At 46.2% G+C, this 18,622-nt stretch overlaps 38 non-coding genes and 14 pseudogenes across 38 annotated transcripts; all 52 read right to left on the bottom strand.

Annotated features, from left to right (window-relative positions):
* Positions 1–63: 63 nt before the first annotated feature.
* Positions 64–182, bottom strand: LOC138479503 (5S ribosomal RNA). Its single transcript, XR_011273272.1, has one exon. It is a non-coding gene; the product is annotated as a 5S ribosomal RNA (ribosomal RNA).
* A 464-nt stretch (positions 183–646) lies between these two features.
* LOC138479045 (5S ribosomal RNA) lies at positions 647–765 on the bottom strand. Its single transcript, XR_011272856.1, has one exon. It is a non-coding gene; the product is annotated as a 5S ribosomal RNA (ribosomal RNA).
* Positions 766–871: 106 nt separating this feature from the next.
* On the bottom strand, positions 872–985 carry LOC138474394 (5S ribosomal RNA; annotated as a pseudogene).
* Positions 986–1,449: 464 nt separating this feature from the next.
* On the bottom strand, positions 1,450–1,558 carry LOC138474004 (5S ribosomal RNA; annotated as a pseudogene).
* Positions 1,559–1,664: 106 nt separating this feature from the next.
* On the bottom strand, positions 1,665–1,783 carry LOC138479547 (5S ribosomal RNA). Its single transcript, XR_011273312.1, has one exon. It is a non-coding gene; the product is annotated as a 5S ribosomal RNA (ribosomal RNA).
* Positions 1,784–2,247: 464 nt separating this feature from the next.
* LOC138475131 (5S ribosomal RNA) lies at positions 2,248–2,366 on the bottom strand. Its single transcript, XR_011269304.1, has one exon. It is a non-coding gene; the product is annotated as a 5S ribosomal RNA (ribosomal RNA).
* Positions 2,367–2,472: 106 nt separating this feature from the next.
* LOC138478303 (5S ribosomal RNA) lies at positions 2,473–2,591 on the bottom strand. The gene has a single exon (XR_011272183.1). It is a non-coding gene; the product is annotated as a 5S ribosomal RNA (ribosomal RNA).
* Positions 2,592–3,055: 464 nt separating this feature from the next.
* On the bottom strand, positions 3,056–3,164 carry LOC138474059 (5S ribosomal RNA; annotated as a pseudogene).
* A 106-nt stretch (positions 3,165–3,270) lies between these two features.
* On the bottom strand, positions 3,271–3,389 carry LOC138475130 (5S ribosomal RNA). Its single transcript, XR_011269303.1, has one exon. It is a non-coding gene; the product is annotated as a 5S ribosomal RNA (ribosomal RNA).
* A 106-nt stretch (positions 3,390–3,495) lies between these two features.
* Positions 3,496–3,614, bottom strand: LOC138479152 (5S ribosomal RNA). Its single transcript, XR_011272953.1, has one exon. It is a non-coding gene; the product is annotated as a 5S ribosomal RNA (ribosomal RNA).
* Positions 3,615–3,720: 106 nt separating this feature from the next.
* Positions 3,721–3,839, bottom strand: LOC138480190 (5S ribosomal RNA). The gene has a single exon (XR_011273896.1). It is a non-coding gene; the product is annotated as a 5S ribosomal RNA (ribosomal RNA).
* A 106-nt stretch (positions 3,840–3,945) lies between these two features.
* On the bottom strand, positions 3,946–4,054 carry LOC138474406 (5S ribosomal RNA; annotated as a pseudogene).
* Positions 4,055–4,518: 464 nt separating this feature from the next.
* Positions 4,519–4,637, bottom strand: LOC138475128 (5S ribosomal RNA). Its single transcript, XR_011269301.1, has one exon. It is a non-coding gene; the product is annotated as a 5S ribosomal RNA (ribosomal RNA).
* A 106-nt stretch (positions 4,638–4,743) lies between these two features.
* LOC138478302 (5S ribosomal RNA) lies at positions 4,744–4,862 on the bottom strand. The gene has a single exon (XR_011272182.1). It is a non-coding gene; the product is annotated as a 5S ribosomal RNA (ribosomal RNA).
* Positions 4,863–5,326: 464 nt separating this feature from the next.
* Positions 5,327–5,445, bottom strand: LOC138479440 (5S ribosomal RNA). The gene has a single exon (XR_011273215.1). It is a non-coding gene; the product is annotated as a 5S ribosomal RNA (ribosomal RNA).
* A 106-nt stretch (positions 5,446–5,551) lies between these two features.
* On the bottom strand, positions 5,552–5,660 carry LOC138474356 (5S ribosomal RNA; annotated as a pseudogene).
* Positions 5,661–5,766: 106 nt separating this feature from the next.
* On the bottom strand, positions 5,767–5,885 carry LOC138479935 (5S ribosomal RNA). Its single transcript, XR_011273664.1, has one exon. It is a non-coding gene; the product is annotated as a 5S ribosomal RNA (ribosomal RNA).
* A 464-nt stretch (positions 5,886–6,349) lies between these two features.
* On the bottom strand, positions 6,350–6,458 carry LOC138474003 (5S ribosomal RNA; annotated as a pseudogene).
* Positions 6,459–6,564: 106 nt separating this feature from the next.
* Positions 6,565–6,683, bottom strand: LOC138479546 (5S ribosomal RNA). Its single transcript, XR_011273311.1, has one exon. It is a non-coding gene; the product is annotated as a 5S ribosomal RNA (ribosomal RNA).
* A 464-nt stretch (positions 6,684–7,147) lies between these two features.
* LOC138475127 (5S ribosomal RNA) lies at positions 7,148–7,266 on the bottom strand. The gene has a single exon (XR_011269300.1). It is a non-coding gene; the product is annotated as a 5S ribosomal RNA (ribosomal RNA).
* A 106-nt stretch (positions 7,267–7,372) lies between these two features.
* Positions 7,373–7,491, bottom strand: LOC138478890 (5S ribosomal RNA). The gene has a single exon (XR_011272715.1). It is a non-coding gene; the product is annotated as a 5S ribosomal RNA (ribosomal RNA).
* A 106-nt stretch (positions 7,492–7,597) lies between these two features.
* Positions 7,598–7,711, bottom strand: LOC138474352 (5S ribosomal RNA; annotated as a pseudogene).
* A 464-nt stretch (positions 7,712–8,175) lies between these two features.
* On the bottom strand, positions 8,176–8,284 carry LOC138474320 (5S ribosomal RNA; annotated as a pseudogene).
* Positions 8,285–8,390: 106 nt separating this feature from the next.
* On the bottom strand, positions 8,391–8,509 carry LOC138479545 (5S ribosomal RNA). Its single transcript, XR_011273310.1, has one exon. It is a non-coding gene; the product is annotated as a 5S ribosomal RNA (ribosomal RNA).
* A 464-nt stretch (positions 8,510–8,973) lies between these two features.
* LOC138475126 (5S ribosomal RNA) lies at positions 8,974–9,092 on the bottom strand. The gene has a single exon (XR_011269299.1). It is a non-coding gene; the product is annotated as a 5S ribosomal RNA (ribosomal RNA).
* Positions 9,093–9,198: 106 nt separating this feature from the next.
* Positions 9,199–9,317, bottom strand: LOC138478300 (5S ribosomal RNA). Its single transcript, XR_011272180.1, has one exon. It is a non-coding gene; the product is annotated as a 5S ribosomal RNA (ribosomal RNA).
* Positions 9,318–9,781: 464 nt separating this feature from the next.
* LOC138474058 (5S ribosomal RNA) lies at positions 9,782–9,890 on the bottom strand (annotated as a pseudogene).
* Positions 9,891–9,996: 106 nt separating this feature from the next.
* LOC138475125 (5S ribosomal RNA) lies at positions 9,997–10,115 on the bottom strand. Its single transcript, XR_011269298.1, has one exon. It is a non-coding gene; the product is annotated as a 5S ribosomal RNA (ribosomal RNA).
* Positions 10,116–10,221: 106 nt separating this feature from the next.
* On the bottom strand, positions 10,222–10,340 carry LOC138475124 (5S ribosomal RNA). The gene has a single exon (XR_011269297.1). It is a non-coding gene; the product is annotated as a 5S ribosomal RNA (ribosomal RNA).
* Positions 10,341–10,446: 106 nt separating this feature from the next.
* On the bottom strand, positions 10,447–10,565 carry LOC138478042 (5S ribosomal RNA). Its single transcript, XR_011271946.1, has one exon. It is a non-coding gene; the product is annotated as a 5S ribosomal RNA (ribosomal RNA).
* A 106-nt stretch (positions 10,566–10,671) lies between these two features.
* On the bottom strand, positions 10,672–10,780 carry LOC138474405 (5S ribosomal RNA; annotated as a pseudogene).
* Positions 10,781–11,244: 464 nt separating this feature from the next.
* LOC138478041 (5S ribosomal RNA) lies at positions 11,245–11,363 on the bottom strand. Its single transcript, XR_011271945.1, has one exon. It is a non-coding gene; the product is annotated as a 5S ribosomal RNA (ribosomal RNA).
* A 106-nt stretch (positions 11,364–11,469) lies between these two features.
* Positions 11,470–11,588, bottom strand: LOC138478299 (5S ribosomal RNA). The gene has a single exon (XR_011272179.1). It is a non-coding gene; the product is annotated as a 5S ribosomal RNA (ribosomal RNA).
* Positions 11,589–12,052: 464 nt separating this feature from the next.
* Positions 12,053–12,171, bottom strand: LOC138479438 (5S ribosomal RNA). The gene has a single exon (XR_011273213.1). It is a non-coding gene; the product is annotated as a 5S ribosomal RNA (ribosomal RNA).
* Positions 12,172–12,277: 106 nt separating this feature from the next.
* Positions 12,278–12,386, bottom strand: LOC138474355 (5S ribosomal RNA; annotated as a pseudogene).
* Positions 12,387–12,492: 106 nt separating this feature from the next.
* On the bottom strand, positions 12,493–12,611 carry LOC138480435 (5S ribosomal RNA). Its single transcript, XR_011274110.1, has one exon. It is a non-coding gene; the product is annotated as a 5S ribosomal RNA (ribosomal RNA).
* A 464-nt stretch (positions 12,612–13,075) lies between these two features.
* Positions 13,076–13,184, bottom strand: LOC138474002 (5S ribosomal RNA; annotated as a pseudogene).
* Positions 13,185–13,290: 106 nt separating this feature from the next.
* Positions 13,291–13,409, bottom strand: LOC138479544 (5S ribosomal RNA). The gene has a single exon (XR_011273309.1). It is a non-coding gene; the product is annotated as a 5S ribosomal RNA (ribosomal RNA).
* A 464-nt stretch (positions 13,410–13,873) lies between these two features.
* Positions 13,874–13,982, bottom strand: LOC138474640 (5S ribosomal RNA; annotated as a pseudogene).
* Positions 13,983–14,088: 106 nt separating this feature from the next.
* On the bottom strand, positions 14,089–14,207 carry LOC138475123 (5S ribosomal RNA). Its single transcript, XR_011269296.1, has one exon. It is a non-coding gene; the product is annotated as a 5S ribosomal RNA (ribosomal RNA).
* A 106-nt stretch (positions 14,208–14,313) lies between these two features.
* On the bottom strand, positions 14,314–14,432 carry LOC138475122 (5S ribosomal RNA). Its single transcript, XR_011269295.1, has one exon. It is a non-coding gene; the product is annotated as a 5S ribosomal RNA (ribosomal RNA).
* Positions 14,433–14,538: 106 nt separating this feature from the next.
* On the bottom strand, positions 14,539–14,657 carry LOC138475120 (5S ribosomal RNA). The gene has a single exon (XR_011269294.1). It is a non-coding gene; the product is annotated as a 5S ribosomal RNA (ribosomal RNA).
* A 106-nt stretch (positions 14,658–14,763) lies between these two features.
* LOC138474331 (5S ribosomal RNA) lies at positions 14,764–14,872 on the bottom strand (annotated as a pseudogene).
* Positions 14,873–15,336: 464 nt separating this feature from the next.
* Positions 15,337–15,455, bottom strand: LOC138475119 (5S ribosomal RNA). Its single transcript, XR_011269293.1, has one exon. It is a non-coding gene; the product is annotated as a 5S ribosomal RNA (ribosomal RNA).
* Positions 15,456–15,561: 106 nt separating this feature from the next.
* LOC138478298 (5S ribosomal RNA) lies at positions 15,562–15,680 on the bottom strand. The gene has a single exon (XR_011272178.1). It is a non-coding gene; the product is annotated as a 5S ribosomal RNA (ribosomal RNA).
* Positions 15,681–16,144: 464 nt separating this feature from the next.
* Positions 16,145–16,263, bottom strand: LOC138479070 (5S ribosomal RNA). The gene has a single exon (XR_011272878.1). It is a non-coding gene; the product is annotated as a 5S ribosomal RNA (ribosomal RNA).
* Positions 16,264–16,369: 106 nt separating this feature from the next.
* LOC138475118 (5S ribosomal RNA) lies at positions 16,370–16,488 on the bottom strand. The gene has a single exon (XR_011269292.1). It is a non-coding gene; the product is annotated as a 5S ribosomal RNA (ribosomal RNA).
* A 106-nt stretch (positions 16,489–16,594) lies between these two features.
* Positions 16,595–16,713, bottom strand: LOC138475116 (5S ribosomal RNA). The gene has a single exon (XR_011269290.1). It is a non-coding gene; the product is annotated as a 5S ribosomal RNA (ribosomal RNA).
* A 106-nt stretch (positions 16,714–16,819) lies between these two features.
* Positions 16,820–16,938, bottom strand: LOC138475115 (5S ribosomal RNA). Its single transcript, XR_011269289.1, has one exon. It is a non-coding gene; the product is annotated as a 5S ribosomal RNA (ribosomal RNA).
* A 464-nt stretch (positions 16,939–17,402) lies between these two features.
* On the bottom strand, positions 17,403–17,521 carry LOC138475114 (5S ribosomal RNA). The gene has a single exon (XR_011269288.1). It is a non-coding gene; the product is annotated as a 5S ribosomal RNA (ribosomal RNA).
* A 106-nt stretch (positions 17,522–17,627) lies between these two features.
* LOC138475113 (5S ribosomal RNA) lies at positions 17,628–17,746 on the bottom strand. The gene has a single exon (XR_011269287.1). It is a non-coding gene; the product is annotated as a 5S ribosomal RNA (ribosomal RNA).
* Positions 17,747–18,067: 321 nt separating this feature from the next.
* LOC138479892 (5S ribosomal RNA) lies at positions 18,068–18,186 on the bottom strand. The gene has a single exon (XR_011273625.1). It is a non-coding gene; the product is annotated as a 5S ribosomal RNA (ribosomal RNA).
* Between the last annotated feature and the right edge of the window lie 436 nt (positions 18,187–18,622).

Genomic DNA, 18,622 nt, shown 5'->3' with positions numbered 1-18,622 from the left:
AGACCTTGCAGTTTTGAAAGGCAATTGAGAAATGGCTCACTTCCTGAACTTGGAGCACAAAAAAGCCTAAAGCACCTGGTATTCCCAGGCGGTCTCCCATCCAGGTACTAACTAGGCCCGACACTGCTTAGCTTCCGAGATCAGACGAGATCGGGCGCATTCAGTGTGGTGTGGCCGTAGGCTCTAGAAATGCTAAGAATATTACTCTTATGCATTTGCATTTAGTAAGCTAAGCCATGCAGCCACTTGCAACATGATACCACGCTCATCGCTCGATCAGCGCTTGATCAGGCGAGATATATAAGACTGGTGGGCCCATTCAGGACTCCTATGTCTGGTAGGATAACTTTAATCCATCCATCCTGTTTCTGTTGCAGGGAGGTGGAGAGAACAATCAACACAATAACGGCTTTCTTTCATGCCTCTTGAAGGACTCAATATTCTCTGTACTGCATTACATGTGAAAGTCGATTTATTACCCATGAACACACTACCTGTATGCTAATTATATGTAAATAGGTAGCTCCAGCCCTCATAATGTTGTCCAACATTTCCGCTATAAAACGGGATAAAATTATTTTGGAAACATACCAAATTTGAAAAGTAATTGAGAAGTTGCGCAATTACTAATCATGGAGCACAAAATAGCCTACAGCACCTGGTATTCCCAGGCGGTCTCCCATCCAGGTACTAACTAGGCCCGACACTGCTTAGTTTCCGAGATCAGACGAGATCGGGCGCATTCAGTGTGGTGTGGCCGTAGGCTCTGGGCCTAGTGAGTTTTGTACTTTTAAGCATCTAGTCGGCTAGACCTTGCAGTTTTGAAAGGCAATTGAGAAATGGCTCACTTCCTGAACTTGGAGCACAAAAAAGCCTACAGCACCTGGTATTCCCAGGCAGTCTCCCATCCAGGTACTAACTAGGCCCGACACTGCTTAGCTTCCGAGATCAGACCGGGCGCATTCAGTCTGGTGTGGCCGTAGGCTCTAGTAATGCTAAGAATATTACTCTTATGCATTTGCATTTAGTAAGCTAAGCCATGCAGCCACTTGCAACATGATACCACGCTCATCGCTCGATCAGCGCTCGATCAGGCGAGATATATAAGACTGGTGGGCCCATTCAGGACTCCTATGTCTGGTAGGATAACTTTAATCCATCCATCCTGTTTCTGTTGCAGGGAGGTGGAGAGAACAATCAACACAATAACGGCTTTCTTTCATGCCTCTTGAAGGACTCAATATTCTCTGTACTGCATTACATGTGAAAGTCGATTTATTACCCATGAACACACTACCTGTATGCTAATTATATGTAAATAGGTAGCTCCAGCCCTCATAATGTTGTCCAACATTTCCGCTATAAAATGGGATAAAATTATTTTGGAAACATACCAAATTTGAAAAGTAATTGAGAAGTTGTGCAATTACTAATCATGGAGCACAAAATAGCCTACAGCACCTGGTATTCCCAGGCGGTCTCCCATCCAGGTACTAACTAGGCCCGACACTGCTTAGCTTCCGAGATCGGGAGCATTCAGTGTGGTGTGGCCGTAGGCTCTGGGCCTAGTGAGTTTTGTACTTTTAAGCATCTAGTCGGCTAGACCTTGCAGTTTTGAAAGGCAATTGAGAAATGGCTCACTTCCTGAACTTGGAGCACAAAAAAGCCTACAGCACCTGGTATTCCCAGGCGGTCTCCCATCCAGGTACTAACTAGGCCCGACACTGCTTAGCTTCCGAGATCAGACGAGATCGGGCGCATTCAGTGTGTTGTGGCCGTAGGCTCGAGTAATGCTAAGAATATTACTCTTATGCATTTGCATTTAGTAAGCTAAGCCATGCAGCCACTTGCAACATGATACCACGCTCATCGCTCGATCAGCGCTCGATCAGGCGAGATATATAAGACTGGTGGGCCCATTCAGGACTCCTATGTCTGGTAGGATAACTTTAATCCATCCATCCTGTTTCTGTTGCAGGGAGGTGGAGAGAACAATCAACACAATAACGGCTTTCTTTCATGCCTCTTGAAGGACTCAATATTCTCTGTACTGCATTACATGTGAAAGTCGATTTATTACCCATGAACACACTACCTGTATGCTAATTATATGTAAATAGGTAGCTCCAGCCCTCATAATGTTGTCCAACATTTCCGCTATAAAACGGGATAAAATTATTTTGGAAACATACCAAATTTGAAAAGTAATTGAGAAGTTGCGCAATTACTAATCATGGAGCACAAAATAGCCTACAGCACCTGGTATTCCCAGGCGGTCTCCCATCCAGGTACTAACTAGGCCCGACACTGCTTAGCTTCCGAGATCAGACGAGATCGGGCGCATTCAGTGTGGTGTGGCCGTAGGCTCTGGGCCTAGTGAGTTTTGTACTTTTAAGCATCTAGTCGGCTAGACCTTGCAGTTTTGAAAGGCAATTGAGAAATGGCTCACTTCCTGAACTTGGAGCACAAAAAAGCCTACAGCACCTGGTATTCCCAGGCAGTCTCCCATCCAGGTACTAACTAGGCCCGACACTGCTTAGCTTCCGAGATCAGACGAGATCGGGCGCATTCAGTGTGGTGTGGCCGTAGGCTCTAGTAATGCTAAGAATATTACTCTTATGCATTTGCATTTAGTAAGCTAAGCCATGCAGCCACTTGCAACATGATACCACGCTCATCGCTCGATCAGCGCTCGATCAGGCGAGATATATAAGACTGGTGGGCCCATTCAGGACTCCTATGTCTGGTAGGATAACTTTAATCCATCCATCCTGTTTCTGTTGCAGGGAGGTGGAGAGAACAATCAACACAATAACGGCTTTCTTTCATGCCTCTTGAAGGACTCAATATTCTCTGTACTGCATTACATGTGAAAGTCGATTTATTACCCATGAACACACTACCTGTATGCTAATTATATGTAAATAGGTAGCGCCAGCCCTCATAATGTTGTCCAACATTTCCGCTATAAAACGGGATAAAATTATTTTGGAAACATACCAAATTTGAAAAGTAATTGAGAAGTTGTGCAATTACAAATCATGGAGCACAAAATAGCCTACAGCACCTGGTATTCCCAGGCGGTATCCCATCCAGGTACTAACTAGGCCCGACACTGCTTAGCTTCCGAGATCGGGCGCATTCAGTGTGGTGTGGCCGTAGGCTCTGGGCCTAGTGAGTTTTGTACTTTTAAGCATCTAGTCGGCTAGACCTTGCAGTTTTGAAAGGCAATTGAGAAATGGCTCACTTCCTGAACTTGGAGCACAAAAAAGCCTACAGCACCTGGTATTCCCAGGCGGTCTCCCATCCAGGTACTAACTAGGCCCGACACTGCTTAGCTTCCGAGATCAGACGAGATCGGGCGCATTCAGTGTGGTGTGGCCGTAGGCTCTGGTCCTAGTGAGTTTTGTACTTTTAAGCATCTAGTCGGCTAGACCTTGCAGTTTTGAAAGGCAATTGAGAAATGGCTCACTTCCTGAACTTGGAGCACAAAAAAGCCTACAGCACCTGGTATTCCCAGGCGGTCTCCCATCCAGGTACTAACTAGGCCCGACACTGCTTAGCTTCCGAGATCAGACGAGATCGGGCGCATTCAGTGTGGTATGGCCGTAGGCTCTGGGCCTAGTGAGTTTTGTACTTTTAAGCATCTAGTCGGCTAGACCTTGCAGTTTTGAAAGGCAATTGAGAAATGGCTCACTTCCTGAACTTGGAGCACAAAAAAGCCTACAGCACCTGGTATTCCCAGGCGGTCTCCCATCCAGGTACTAACTAGGCCCGACACTGCTTAGCTTCCTAGATCAGACGAGATCAGGCGCATTCAGTGTGGTGTGGCCGTAGGCTCTGGGCCTAGTGAGTTTTGTACTTTTAAGCATCTAGTCGGCTAGACCTTGCAGTTTTGAAAGGCAATTGAGAAATGGCTCACTTCCTGAACTTGGAGCACAAAAAAGCCTACAGCACCTGGTATTCCCAGGCGGTCTCCCATCCAGGTACTAACTAGGCCCGACACTGCTTAGCTTCCGAGATCGGGCGCATTCAGTGTGTTGTGGCCGTAGGCTCGAGTAATGCTAAGAATATTACTCTTATGCATTTGCATTTAGTAAGCTAAGCCATGCAGCCACTTGCAACATGATACCACGCTCATCGCTCGATCAGCGCTCGATCAGGCGAGATATATAAGACTGGTGGGCCCATTCAGGACTCCTATGTCTGGTAGGATAACTTTAATCCATCCATCCTGTTTCTGTTGCAGGGAGGTGGAGAGAACAATCAACACAATAACGGCTTTCTTTCATGCCTCTTGAAGGACTCAATATTCTCTGTACTGCATTACATGTGAAAGTCGATTTATTACCCATGAACACACTACCTGTATGCTAATTATATGTAAATAGGTAGCTCCAGCCCTCATAATGTTGTCCAACATTTCCGCTATAAAACGGGATAAAATTATTTTGGAAACATACCAAATTTGAAAAGTAATTGAGAAGTTGCGCAATTACTAATCATGGAGCACAAAATAGCCTACAGCACCTGGTATTCCCAGGCGGTCTCCCATCCAGGTACTAACTAGGCCCGACACTGCTTAGCTTCCGAGATCAGACGAGATCGGGCGCATTCAGTGTGGTGTGGCCGTAGGCTCTGGGCCTAGTGAGTTTTGTACTTTTAAGCATCTAGTCGGCTAGACCTTGCAGTTTTGAAAGGCAATTGAGAAATGGCTCACTTCCTGAACTTGGAGCACAAAAAAGCCTACAGCACCTGGTATTCCCAGGCAGTCTCCCATCCAGGTACTAACTAGGCCCGACACTGCTTAGCTTCCGAGATCAGACGAGATCGGGCGCATTCAGTGTGGTGTGGCCGTAGGCTCTAGTAATGCTAAGAATATTACTCTTATGCATTTGCATTTAGTAAGCTAAGCCATGCAGCCACTTGCAACATGATACCACGCTCATCGCTCGATCAGCGCTCGATCAGGCGAGATATATAAGACTGGTGGGCCCATTCAGGACTCCTATGTCTGGTAGGATAACTTTAATCCATCCATCCTGTTTCTGTTGCAGGGAGGTGGAGAGAACAATCAACACAATAACGGCTTTCTTTCATGCCTCTTGAAGGACTCAATATTCTCTGTACTGCATTACATGTGAAAGTCGATTTATTACCCATGAACACACTACCTGTATGCTAATTATATGTAAATAGGTAGCTCCAGCCCTCATAATGTTGTCCAACATTTCCGCTATAAAACGGGATAAAATTATTTTGGAAACATACCAAATTTGAAAAGTAATTGAGAAGTTGTGCAATTACTAATCATGGAGCACAAAATAGCCTACAGCACCTGGTATTCCCAGGCGGTCTCCCATCCAGGTACTAACTAGGCCCGACACTGCTTAGCTTCCGAGATCAGACGAGATCGGGCCCATTCAGTGTGGTGTGGCCGTAGGCTCTGGTCCTAGTGAGTTTTGTACTTTTAAGCATCTAGTCGGCTAGACCTTGCAGTTTTGAAAGGCAATTGAGAAATGGCTCACTTCCTGAACTTGGAGCACAAAAAAGCCTACAGCACCTGGTATTCCCAGGCGGTCTCCCATCCAGGTACTAACTAGGCCTGACACTGCTTAGCTTCCGAGATCGGGCGCATTCAGTGTGGTGTGGCCGTAGGCTCTGGGCCTAGTGAGTTTTGTACTTTTAAGCATCTAGTCGGCTAGACCTTGCAGTTTTGAAAGGCAATTGAGAAATGGCTCACTTCCTGAACTTGGAGCACAAAAAAGCCTACAGCACCTGGTATTCCCAGGCGGTCTCCCATCCAGGTACTAACTAGGCCCGACACTGCTTAGCTTCCGAGATCAGACGAGATCAGGCGCATTCAGTCTGGTGTGGCCGTAGGCTCTAGTAATGCTAAGAATATTACTCTTATGCATTTGCATTTAGTAAGCTAAGCCATGCAGCCACTTGCAACATGATACCACGCTCATCGCTCGATCAGCGCTCGATCAGGCGAGATATATAAGACTGGTGGGCCCATTCAGGACTCCTATGTCTGGTAGGATAACTTTAATCCATCCATCCTGTTTCTGTTGCAGGGAGGTGGAGAGAACAATCAACACAATAACGGCTTTCTTTCATGCCTCTTGAAGGACTCAATATTCTCTGTACTGCATTACATGTGAAAGTCGATTTATTACCCATGAACACACTACCTGTATGCTAATTATATGTAAATAGGTAGCTCCAGCCCTCATAATGTTGTCCAACATTTCCGCTATAAAATGGGATAAAATTATTTTGGAAACATACCAAATTTGAAAAGTAATTGAGAAGTTGTGCAATTACTAATCATGGAGCACAAAATAGCCTACAGCACCTGGTATTCCCAGGCGGTCTCCCATCCAGGTACTAACTAGGCCCGACACTGCTTAGCTTCCGAGATCGGGAGCATTCAGTGTGGTGTGGCCGTAGGCTCTGGGCCTAGTGAGTTTTGTACTTTTAAGCATCTAGTCGGCTAGACCTTGCAGTTTTGAAAGGCAATTGAGAAATGGCTCACTTCCTGAACTTGGAGCACAAAAAAGCCTACAGCACCTGGTATTCCCAGGCGGTCTCCCATCCAGGTACTAACTAGGCCCGACACTGCTTAGCTTCCGAGATCAGACGAGATCGGGCGCATTCAGTGTGTTGTGGCCGTAGGCTCGAGTAATGCTAAGAATATTACTCTTATGCATTTGCATTTAGTAAGCTAAGCCATGCAGCCACTTGCAACATGATACCACGCTCATCGCTCGATCAGCGCTCGATCAGGCGAGATATATAAGACTGGTGGGCCCATTCAGGACTCCTATGTCTGGTAGGATAACTTTAATCCATCCATCCTGTTTCTGTTGCAGGGAGGTGGAGAGAACAATCAACACAATAACGGCTTTCTTTCATGCCTCTTGAAGGACTCAATATTCTCTGTACTGCATTACATGTGAAAGTCGATTTATTACCCATGAACACACTACCTGTATGCTAATTATATGTAAATAGGTAGCTCCAGCCCTCATAATGTTGTCCAACATTTCCGCTATAAAACGGGATAAAATTATTTTGGAAACATACCAAATTTGAAAAGTAATTGAGAAGTTGTGCAATTACTAATCATGGAGCACAAAATAGCCTACAGCACCTGGTATTCCCAGGCGGTCTCCCATCCAGGTACTAACTAGGCCCGACACTGCTTAGCTTCCGAGATCAGACGAGATCGGGCGCATTCAGTGTGGTGTGGCCGTAGGCTCTGGTCCTAGTGAGTTTTGTACTTTTAAGCATCTAGTCGGCTAGACCTTGCAGTTTTGAAAGGCAATTGAGAAATGGCTCACTTCCTGAACTTGGAGCACAAAAAAGCCTACAGCACCTGGTATTCCCAGGCGGTCTCCCATCCAGGTACTAACTAGGCCTGACACTGCTTAGCTTCCGAGATCAGACGAGATCGGGCGCATTCAGTGTGGTGTGGCCGTAGGCTCTGGGCCTAGTGAATTTTGTACTTTTAAGCATCTAGTCGGCTAGACCTTGCAGTTTTGAAAGGCAATTGAGAAATGGCTCACTTCCTGAACTTGGAGCACAAAAAAGCCTACAACACCTGGTATTCCCAGGCGGTCTCCCATCCAGGTACTAACTAGGCCCGACACTGCTTAGCTTCCGAGATCAGACCGGGCGCATTCAGTCTGGTGTGGCCGTAGGCTCTAGTAATGCTAAGAATATTACTCTTATGCATTTGCATTTAGTAAGCTAAGCCATGCAGCCACTTGCAACATGATACCACGCTCATCGCTCGATCAGCGCTCGATCAGGCGAGATATATAAGACTGGTGGGCCCATTCAGGACTCCTATGTCTGGTAGGATAACTTTAATCCATCCATCCTGTTTCTGTTGCAGGGAGGTGGAGAGAACAATCAACACAATAACGGCTTTCTTTCATGCCTCTTGAAGGACTCAATATTCTCTGTACTGCATTACATGTGAAAGTCGATTTATTACCCATGAACACACTACCTGTATGCTAATTATATGTAAATAGGTAGCTCCAGCCCTCATAATGTTGTCCAACATTTCCGCTATAAAATGGGATAAAATTATTTTGGAAACATACCAAATTTGAAAAGTAATTGAGAAGTTGTGCAATTACTAATCATGGAGCACAAAATAGCCTACAGCACCTGGTATTCCAAGGCGGTCTCCCATCCAGGTACTAACTAGGCCCGACACTGCTTAGCTTCCGAGATCGGGAGCATTCAGTGTGGTGTGGCCGTAGGCTCTGGGCCTAGTGAGTTTTGTACTTTTAAGCATCTAGTCGGCTAGACCTTGCAGTTTTGAAAGGCAATTGAGAAATGGCTCACTTCCTGAACTTGGAGCACAAAAAAGCCTACAGCACCTGGTATTCCCAGGCGGTCTCCCATCCAGGTACTAACTAGGCCCGACACTGCTTAGCTTCCGAGATCAGACGAGATCGGGCGCATTCAGTGTGTTGTGGCCGTAGGCTCGAGTAATGCTAAGAATATTACTCTTATGCATTTGCATTTAGTAAGCTAAGCCATGCAGCCACTTGCAACATGATACCACGCTCATCGCTCGATCAGCGCTCGATCAGGCGAGATATATAAGACTGGTGGGCCCATTCAGGACTCCTATGTCTGGTAGGATAACTTTAATCCATCCATCCTGTTTCTGTTGCAGGGAGGTGGAGAGAACAATCAACACAATAACGGCTTTCTTTCATGCCTCTTGAAGGACTCAATATTCTCTGTACTGCATTACATGTGAAAGTCGATTTATTACCCATGAACACACTACCTGTATGCTAATTATATGTAAATAGGTAGCTCCAGCCCTCATAATGTTGTCCAACATTTCCGCTATAAAACGGGATAAAATTATTTTGGAAACATACCAAATTTGAAAAGTAATTGAGAAGTTGCGCAATTACTAATCATGGAGCACAAAATAGCCTACAGCACCTGGTATTCCCAGGCGGTCTCCCATCCAGGTACTAACTAGGCCCGACACTGCTTAGCTTCCGAGATCAGACGAGATCGGGCGCATTCAGTGTGGTGTGGCCGTAGGCTCTGGGCCTAGTGAGTTTTGTACTTTTAAGCATCTAGTCGGCTAGACCTTGCAGTTTTGAAAGGCAATTGAGAAATGGCTCACTTCCTGAACTTGGAGCACAAAAAAGCCTACAGCACCTGGTATTCCCAGGCAGTCTCCCATCCAGGTACTAACTAGGCCCGACACTGCTTAGCTTCCGAGATCAGACGAGATCGGGCGCATTCAGTGTGGTGTGGCCGTAGGCTCTAGTAATGCTAAGAATATTACTCTTATGCATTTGCATTTAGTAAGCTAAGCCATGCAGCCACTTGCAACATGATACCACGCTCATCGCTCGATCAGCGCTCGATCAGGCGAGATATATAAGACTGGTGGGCCCATTCAGGACTCCTATGTCTGGTAGGATAACTTTAATCCATCCATCCTGTTTCTGTTGCAGGGAGGTGGAGAGAACAATCAACACAATAACGGCTTTCTTTCATGCCTCTTGAAGGACTCAATATTCTCTGTACTGCATTACATGTGAAAGTCGATTTATTACCCATGAACACACTACCTGTATGCTAATTATATGTAAATAGGTAGCTCCAGCCCTCATAATGTTGTCCAACATTTCCGCTATAAAACGGGATAAAATTATTTTGGAAACATACCAAATTTGAAAAGTAATTGAGAAGTTGTGCAATTACAAATCATGGAGCACAAAATAGCCTACAGCACCTGGTATTCCCAGGCGGTATCCCATCCAGGTACTAACTAGGCCCGACACTGCTTAGCTTCCGAGATCGGGCGCATTCAGTGTGGTGTGGCCGTAGGCTCTGGGCCTAGTGAGTTTTGTACTTTTAAGCATCTAGTCGGCTAGACCTTGCAGTTTTGAAAGGCAATTGAGAAATGGCTCACTTCCTGAACTTGGAGCACAAAAAAGCCTACAGCACCTGGTATTCCCAGGCGGTCTCCCATCCAGGTACTAACTAGGCCCGACACTGCTTAGCTTCCGAGATCAGACGAGATCGGGCGCATTCAGTGTGGTGTGGCCGTAGGCTCTGGTCCTAGTGAGTTTTGTACTTTTAAGCATCTAGTCGGCTAGACCTTGCAGTTTTGAAAGGCAATTGAGAAATGGCTCACTTCCTGAACTTGGAGCACAAAAAAGCCTACAGCACCTGGTATTCCCAGGCGGTCTCCCATCCAGGTACTAACTAGGCCCGACACTGCTTAGCTTCCGAGATCAGACGAGATCGGGCGCATTCAGTGTGGTGTGGCCGTAGGCTCTGGGCCTAGTGAGTTTTGTACTTTTAAGCATCTAGTCGGCTAGACCTTGCAGTTTTGAAAGGCAATTGAGAAATGGCTCACTTCCTGAACTTGGAGCACAAAAAAGCCTACAGCACCTGGTATTCCCAGGCGGTCTCCCATCCAGGTACTAACTAGGCCCGACACTGCTTAGCTTCCGAGATCAGACGAGATCAGGCGCATTCAGTGTGGTGTGGCCGTAGGCTCTGGGCCTAGTGAGTTTTGTACTTTTAAGCATCTAGTCGGCTAGACCTTGCAGTTTTGAAAGGCAATTGAGAAATGGCTCACTTCCTGAACTTGGAGCACAAAAAAGCCTACAGCACCTGGTATTCCCAGGCGGTCTCCCATCCAGGTACTAACTAGGCCCGACACTGCTTAGCTTCCGAGATCGGGCGCATTCAGTGTGTTGTGGCCGTAGGCTCGAGTAATGCTAAGAATATTACTCTTATGCATTTGCATTTAGTAAGCTAAGCCATGCAGCCACTTGCAACATGATACCACGCTCATCGCTCGATCAGCGCTCGATCAGGCGAGATATATAAGACTGGTGGGCCCATTCAGGACTCCTATGTCTGGTAGGATAACTTTAATCCATCCATCCTGTTTCTGTTGCAGGGAGGTGGAGAGAACAATCAACACAATAACGGCTTTCTTTCATGCCTCTTGAAGGACTCAATATTCTCTGTACTGCATTACATGTGAAAGTCGATTTATTACCCATGAACACACTACCTGTATGCTAATTATATGTAAATAGGTAGCTCCAGCCCTCATAATGTTGTCCAACATTTCCGCTATAAAACGGGATAAAATTATTTTGGAAACATACCAAATTTGAAAAGTAATTGAGAAGTTGCGCAATTACTAATCATGGAGCACAAAATAGCCTACAGCACCTGGTATTCCCAGGCGGTCTCCCATCCAGGTACTAACTAGGCCCGACACTGCTTAGCTTCCGAGATCAGACGAGATCAGGCGCATTCAGTGTGGTGTGGCCGTAGGCTCTGGGCCTAGTGAGTTTTGTACTTTTAAGCATCTAATCGGCTAGACCTTGCAGTTTTGAAAGGCAATTGAGAAATGGCTCACTTCCTGAACTTGGAGCACAAAAAAGCCTACAGCACCTGGTATTCCCAGGCAGTCTCCCATCCAGGTACTAACTAGGCCCGACACTGCTTAGCTTCCGAGATCAGACGAGATCGGGCGCATTCAGTGTGGTGTGGCCGTAGGCTCTAGTAATGCTAAGAATATTACTCTTATGCATTTGCATTTAGTAAGCTAAGCCATGCAGCCACTTGCAACATGATACCACGCTCATCGCTCGATCAGCGCTCGATCAGGCGAGATATATAAGACTGGTGGGCCCATTCAGGACTCCTATGTCTGGTAGGATAACTTTAATCCATCCATCCTGTTTCTGTTGCAGGGAGGTGGAGAGAACAATCAACACAATAACGGCTTTCTTTCATGCCTCTTGAAGGACTCAATATTCTCTGTACTGCATTACATGTGAAAGTCGATTTATTACCCATGAACACACTACCTGTATGCTAATTATATGTAAATAGGTAGCTCCAGCCCTCATAATGTTGTCCAACATTTCCGCTATAAAACGGGATAAAATTATTTTGGAAACATACCAAATTTGAAAAGTAATTGAGAAGTTGTGCAATTACTAATCATGGAGCACAAAATAGCCTACAGCACCTGGTATTCCCAGGCGGTCTCCCATCCAGGTACTAACTAGGCCCGACACTGCTTAGCTTCCGAGATCAGACGAGATCGGGCCCATTCAGTGTGGTGTGGCCGTAGGCTCTGGTCCTAGTGAGTTTTGTACTTTTAAGCATCTAGTCGGCTAGACCTTGCAGTTTTGAAAGGCAATTGAGAAATGGCTCACTTCCTGAACTTGGAGCACAAAAAAGCCTACAGCACCTGGTATTCCCAGGCGGTCTCCCATCCAGGTACTAACTAGGCCTGACACTGCTTAGCTTCCGAGATCGGGCGCATTCAGTGTGGTGTGGCCGTAGGCTCTGGGCCTAGTGAGTTTTGTACTTTTAAGCATCTAGTCGGCTAGACCTTGCAGTTTTGAAAGGCAATTGAGAAATGGCTCACTTCCTGAACTTGGAGCACAAAAAAGCCTACAGCACCTGGTATTCCCAGGCGGTCTCCCATCCAGGTACTAACTAGGCCTGACACTGCTTAGCTTCCGAGATCAGACGAGATCAGGCGCATTCAGTCTGGTGTGGCCGTAGGCTCTAGTAATGCTAAGAATATTACTCTTATGCATTTGCATTTAGTAAGCTAAGCCATGCAGCCACTTGCAACATGATACCACGCTCATCGCTCGATCAGCGCTCGATCAGGCGAGATATATAAGACTGGTGGGCCCATTCAGGACTCCTATGTCTGGTAGGATAACTTTAATCCATCCATCCTGTTTCTGTTGCAGGGAGGTGGAGAGAACAGTCAACACAATAACGGCTTTCTTTCATGCCTCTTGAAGGACTCAATATTCTCTGTACTGCATTACATGTGAAAGTCGATTTATTACCCATGAACACACTACATGTATGCTAATTATATGTAAATAGGTAGCTCCAGCCCTCATAATGTTGTCCAACATTTCCGCTATAAAACGGGATAAAATTATTTTGGAAACATACCAAATTTGAAAAGTAATTGAGAAGTTGTGCAATTACTAATCATGGAGCACAAAATAGCCTACAGCACCTGGTATTCCCAGGCGGTCTCCCATCCAGGTACTAACTAGGCCCGACACTGCTTAGCTTCCGAGATCGGGAGCATTCAGTGTGGTGTGGCCGTAGGCTCTGGGCCTAGTGAGTTTTGTACTTTTAAGCATCTAGTCGGCTAGACCTTGCAGTTTTGAAAGGCAATTGAGAAATGGCTCACTTCCTGAACTTGGAGCACAAAAAAGCCTACAGCACCTGGTATTCCCAGGCGGTCTCCCATCCAGGTACTAACTAGGCCCGACACTGCTTAGCTTCCGAGATCAGACGAGATCGGGCGCATTCAGTGTGTTGTGGCCGTAGGCTCGAGTAATGCTAAGAATATTACTCTTATGCATTTGCATTTAGTAAGCTAAGCCATGCAGCCACTTGCAACATGATACCACGCTCATCGCTCGATCAGCGCTCGATCAGGCGAGATATATAAGACTGGTGGGCCCATTCAGGACTCCTATGTCTGGTAGGATAACTTTAATCCATCCATCCTGTTTCTGTTGCAGGGAGGTGGAGAGAACAATCAACACAATAACGGCTTTCTTTCATGCCTCTTGAAGGACTCAATATTCTCTGTGCTGCATTACATGTGAAAGTCGATTTATTACCCATGAACACACTACCTGTATGCTAATTATATGTAAATAGGTAGCTCCAGCCCTCATAATGTTGTCCAACATTTCCGCTATAAAACGGGATAAAATTATTTTGGAAACATACCAAATTTGAAAAGTAATTGAGAAGTTGTGCAATTACAAATCATGGAGCACAAAATAGCCTACAGCACCTGGTATTCCCAGGCGGTATCCCATCCAGGTACTAACTAGGCCTGACACTGCTTAGCTTCCGAGATCGGGCGCATTCAGTGTGGTGTGGCCGTAGGCTCTGGGCCTAGTGAGTTTTGTACTTTTAAGCATCTAGTCGGCTAGACCTTGCAGTTTTGAAAGGAAATTGAGAAATGGCTCACTTCCTGAACTTGGAGCACAAAAAAGCCTACAGCACCTGGTATTCCCAGGCGGTCTCCCATCCAGGTACTAACTAGGCCCGACACTGCTTAGCTTCCGAGATCAGACGAGATCGGGCGCATTCAGTGTGGTGTGGCCGTAGGCTCTGGTCCTAGTGAGTTTTGTACTTTTAAGCATCTAGTCGGCTAGACCTTGCAGTTTTGAAAGGCAATTGAGAAATGGCTCACTTCCTGAACTTGGAGCACAAAAAAGCCTACAGCACCTGGTATTCCCAGGCGGTCTCCCATCCAGGTACTAACTAGGCCCGACACTGCTTAGCTTCCGAGATCAGACGAGATCGGGCGCATTCAGTGTGGTGTGGCCGTAGGCTCTGGGCCTAGTGAGTTTTGTACTTTTAAGCATCTAGTCGGCTAGACCTTGCAGTTTTGAAAGGCAATTGAGAAATGGCTCACTTCCTGAACTTGGAGCACAAAAAAGCCTACAGCACCTGGTATTCCCAGGCGGTCTCCCATCCAGGTACTAACTAGGCCCGACACTGCTTAGCTTCCGAGATCAGACGAGATCGGGCGCATTCAGTGTGGTGTGGCCGTAGGCTCTGGGCCTAGTGAGTTTTGTACTTTTAAGCATCTAGTCGGCTAGACCTTGCAGTTTTGAAAGGCAATTGAGAAATGGCTCACTTCCTGAACTTGGAGCACAAAAAAGCCTACAGCACCTGCTATTCCCAGGCGGTCTCCCATCCAGGTACTAACTAGGCCCGACACTGCTTAGCTTCCGAGATCGGGCGCATTCAGTGTGGTGTGGCCGTAGGCTCGAGTAATGCTAAGAATATTACTCTTATGCATTTGCATTTAGTAAGCTAAGCCATGCAGCCACTTGCAACATGATACCACGCTCATCGCTCGATCAGCGCTCGATCAGGCGAGATATATAAGACTGGTGGGCCCATTCAGGACTCCTATGTCTGGTAGGATAACTTTAATCCATCCATCCTGTTTCTGTTGCAGGGAGGTGGAGAGAACAATCAACACAATAACGGCTTTCTTTCATGCCTCTTGAAGGACTCAATATTCTCTGTACTGCATTACATGTGAAAGTCGATTTATTACCCATGAACACACTACCTGTATGCTAATTATATGTAAATAGGTAGCTCCAGCCCTCATAATGTTGTCCAACATTTCCGCTATAAAACGGGATAAAATTATTTTGGAAACATACCAAATTTGAAAAGTAATTGAGAAGTTGCGCAATTACTAATCATGGAGCACAAAATAGCCTACAGCACCTGGTATTCCCAGGCGGTCTCCCATCCAGGTACTAACTAGGCCCGACACTGCTTAGCTTCCGAGATCAGACGAGATCGGGCGCATTCAGTGTGGTGTGGCCGTAGGCTCTGGGCCTAGTGAGTTTTGTACTTTTAAGCATCTAGTCGGCTAGACCTTGCAGTTTTGAAAGGCAATTGAGAAATGGCTCACTTCCTGAACTTGGAGCACAAAAAAGCCTACAGCACCTGGTATTCCCAGGCAGTCTCCCATCCAGGTACTAACTAGGCCCGACACTGCTTAGCTTCCGAGATCAGACGAGATCGGGCGCATTCAGTGTGGTGTGGCCGTAGGCTCTAGTAATGCTAAGAATATTACTCTTATGCATTTGCATTTAGTAAGCTAAGCCATGCAGCCACTTGCAACATGATACCACGCTCATCGCTCGATCGGCGCTCGATCAGGCGAGATATATAAGACTGGTGGGCCCATTCAGGACTCCTATGTCTGGTAGGATAACTTTAATCCATCCATCCTGTTTCTGTTGCAGGGAGGTGGAGAGAACAATCAACACAATAACGGCTTTCTTTCATGCCTCTTGAAGGACTCAATATTCTCTGTACTGCATTACATGTGAAAGTCGATTTATTACCCATGAACACACTACCTGTATGCTAATTATATGTAAATAGGTAGCTCCAGCCCTCATAATGTTGTCCAACATTTCCGCTATAAAACGGGATAAAATTATTTTGGAAACATACCAAATTTGAAAAGTAATTGAGAAGTTGTGCAATTACTAATCATGGAGCACAAAATAGCCTACAGCACCTGGTATGCCCAGGCGGTCTCCCATCCAGGTACTAACTAGGCCCGACACTGCTTAGCTTCCGAGATCAGACGAGATCGGGCGCATTCAGTGTGGTGTGGCCGTAGGCTCTGGGCCTAGTGAGTTTTGTACTTTTAAGCATCTAGTCTGCTAGACCTTGCAGTTTTGAAAGGCAATTGAGAAATGGCTCACTTCCTGAACTTGGAGCACAAAAAAGCCTACAGCACCTGGTATTCCCAGGCGGTCTCCCATCCAGGTACTAACTAGGCCCGACACTGCTTAGCTTCCGAGATCAGACGAGATCGGGCGCATTCAGTGTGGTGTGGCCGTAGGCTCTGGTCCTAGTGAGTTTTGTACTTTTAAGCATCTAGTCGGCTAGACCTTGCAGTTTTGAAAGGCAATTGAGAAATGGCTCACTTCCTGAACTTGGAGCACAAAAAAGCCTACAGCACCTGGTATTCCCAGGCGGTCTCCCATCCAGGTACTAACTAGGCCCGACACTGCTTAGCTTCCGAGATCAGACGAGATCGGGCGCATTCAGTGTGGTGTGGCCGTAGGCTCTGGGCCTAGTGAGTTTTGTACTTTTAAGCATCTAGTCGGCTAGACCTTGCAGTTTTGAAAGGCAATTGAGAAATGGCTCACTTCCTGAACTTGGAGCACAAAAAAGCCTACAGCACCTGGTATTCCCAGGCGGTCTCCCATCCAGGTACTAACTAGGCCCGACACTGCTTAGCTTCCGAGATCAGACGAGATCGGGCGCATTCAGTGTGGTGTGGCCGTAGGCTCTAGAAATGCTAAGAATATTACTCTTATGCATTTGCATTTAGTAAGCTAAGCCATGCAGCCACTTGCAACATGATACCACGCTCATCGCTCGATCAGCGCTCGATCAGGCGAGATATATAAGACTGGTGGGCCCATTCAGGACTCCTATGTCTGGTAGGATAACTTTAATCCATCCATCCTGTTTCTGTTGCAGGGAGGTGGAGAGAACAATCAACACAATAACGGCTTTCTTTCATGCCTCTTGAAGGACTCAATATTCTCTGTACTGCATTACATGTGAAAGTCGATTTATTACCCATGAACACACTACCTGTATGCTAATTATATGTAAATAGGTAGCTCCAGCCCTCATAATGTTGTCCAACATTTCCGCTATAAAACGGGATAAAATTATTTTGGAAACATACCAAATTTGAAAAGTAATTGAGAAGTTGTGCAATTACTAATCATGGAGCACAAAATAGCCTACAGCACCTGGTATTCCCAGGCGGTCTCCCATCCAGGTACTAACTAGGCCCGACACTGCTTAGCTTCCGAGATCAGACGAGATCGGGCGCATTCAGTGTGGTGTGGCCGTAGGCTCTGGGCCTAGTGAGTTTTGTACTTTTAAGCATCTAGTCGGCTAGACCTTGCAGTTTTGAAAGGCAATTGAGAAATGGCTCACTTCCTGAACTTGGAGCACAAAAAAGCCTACAGCACCTGGTATTCCCAGGCGGTCTCCCATCCAGGTACTAACTAGGCCCGACACTGCTTAGCTTCCGAGATCAGACGAGATCGGGCGCATTCAGTGTGGTGTGGCCGTAGGCTCTGGTCCTAGTGAGTTTTGTACTTTTAAGCATCTAGTCGGCTAGACCTTGCAGTTTTGAAAGGCAATTGAGAAATGGCTCACTTCCTGAACTTGGAGCACAAAAAAGCCTACAGCACCTGGTATTCCCAGGCCCTCTCCCATCCAGGTACTAACTAGGCCCGACACTGCTTAGCTTCCGAGATCAGACGAATTCAGTGTGGTGTGGCCGTAGGCTCTGGGCCTAGTGAGTTTTGTACTTTTAAGCATCTAGTCGGCTAGACCTTGCAGTTTTGAAAGGCAATTGAGAAATGGCTCACTTCCTGAACTTGGAGCACAAAAAAGCCTGCAGCACCTGGTATTCCCAGGCAGTCTCCCATCCAGGTACTAACTAGGCCCGACACTGCTTAGCTTCCGAGATCAGACGAGATCGGGCGCATTCAGTGTGGTGTGGCCGTAGGCTCTAGTAATGCTAAGAATATTACTCTTATGCATTTGCATTTAGTAAGCTAAGCCATGCAGCCACTTGCAACATGATACCACGCTCATCGCTCGATCAGCGCTCGATCAGGCGAGATATATAAGACTGGTGGGCCCATTCAGGACTCCTATGTCTGGTAGGATAACTTTAATCCATCCATCCTGTTTCTGTTGCAGGGAGGTGGAGAGAACAATCAACACAATAACGGCTTTCTTTCATGCCTCTTGAAGGACTCAATATTCTCTGTACTGCATTACATGTGAAAGTCGATTTATTACCCATGAACACACTACCTGTATGCTAATTATATGTAAATAGGTAGCTCCAGCCCTCATAATGTTGTCCAACATTTCCGCTATAAAACGGGATAAAATTATTTTGGAAACATACCAAATTTGAAAAGTAATTGAGAAGTTG

This window comes from Ambystoma mexicanum, chromosome 8 (assembly GCF_040938575.1).
Source record: "Ambystoma mexicanum isolate Mex_15411 chromosome 8, UKY_AmexF1_1, whole genome shotgun sequence".
NCBI lineage: Eukaryota > Metazoa > Chordata > Amphibia > Caudata > Ambystomatidae > Ambystoma > Ambystoma mexicanum.
Note: the sequence above shows the minus strand (reverse complement) of the source record. Positions and strands in the feature narration are given on the sequence as shown.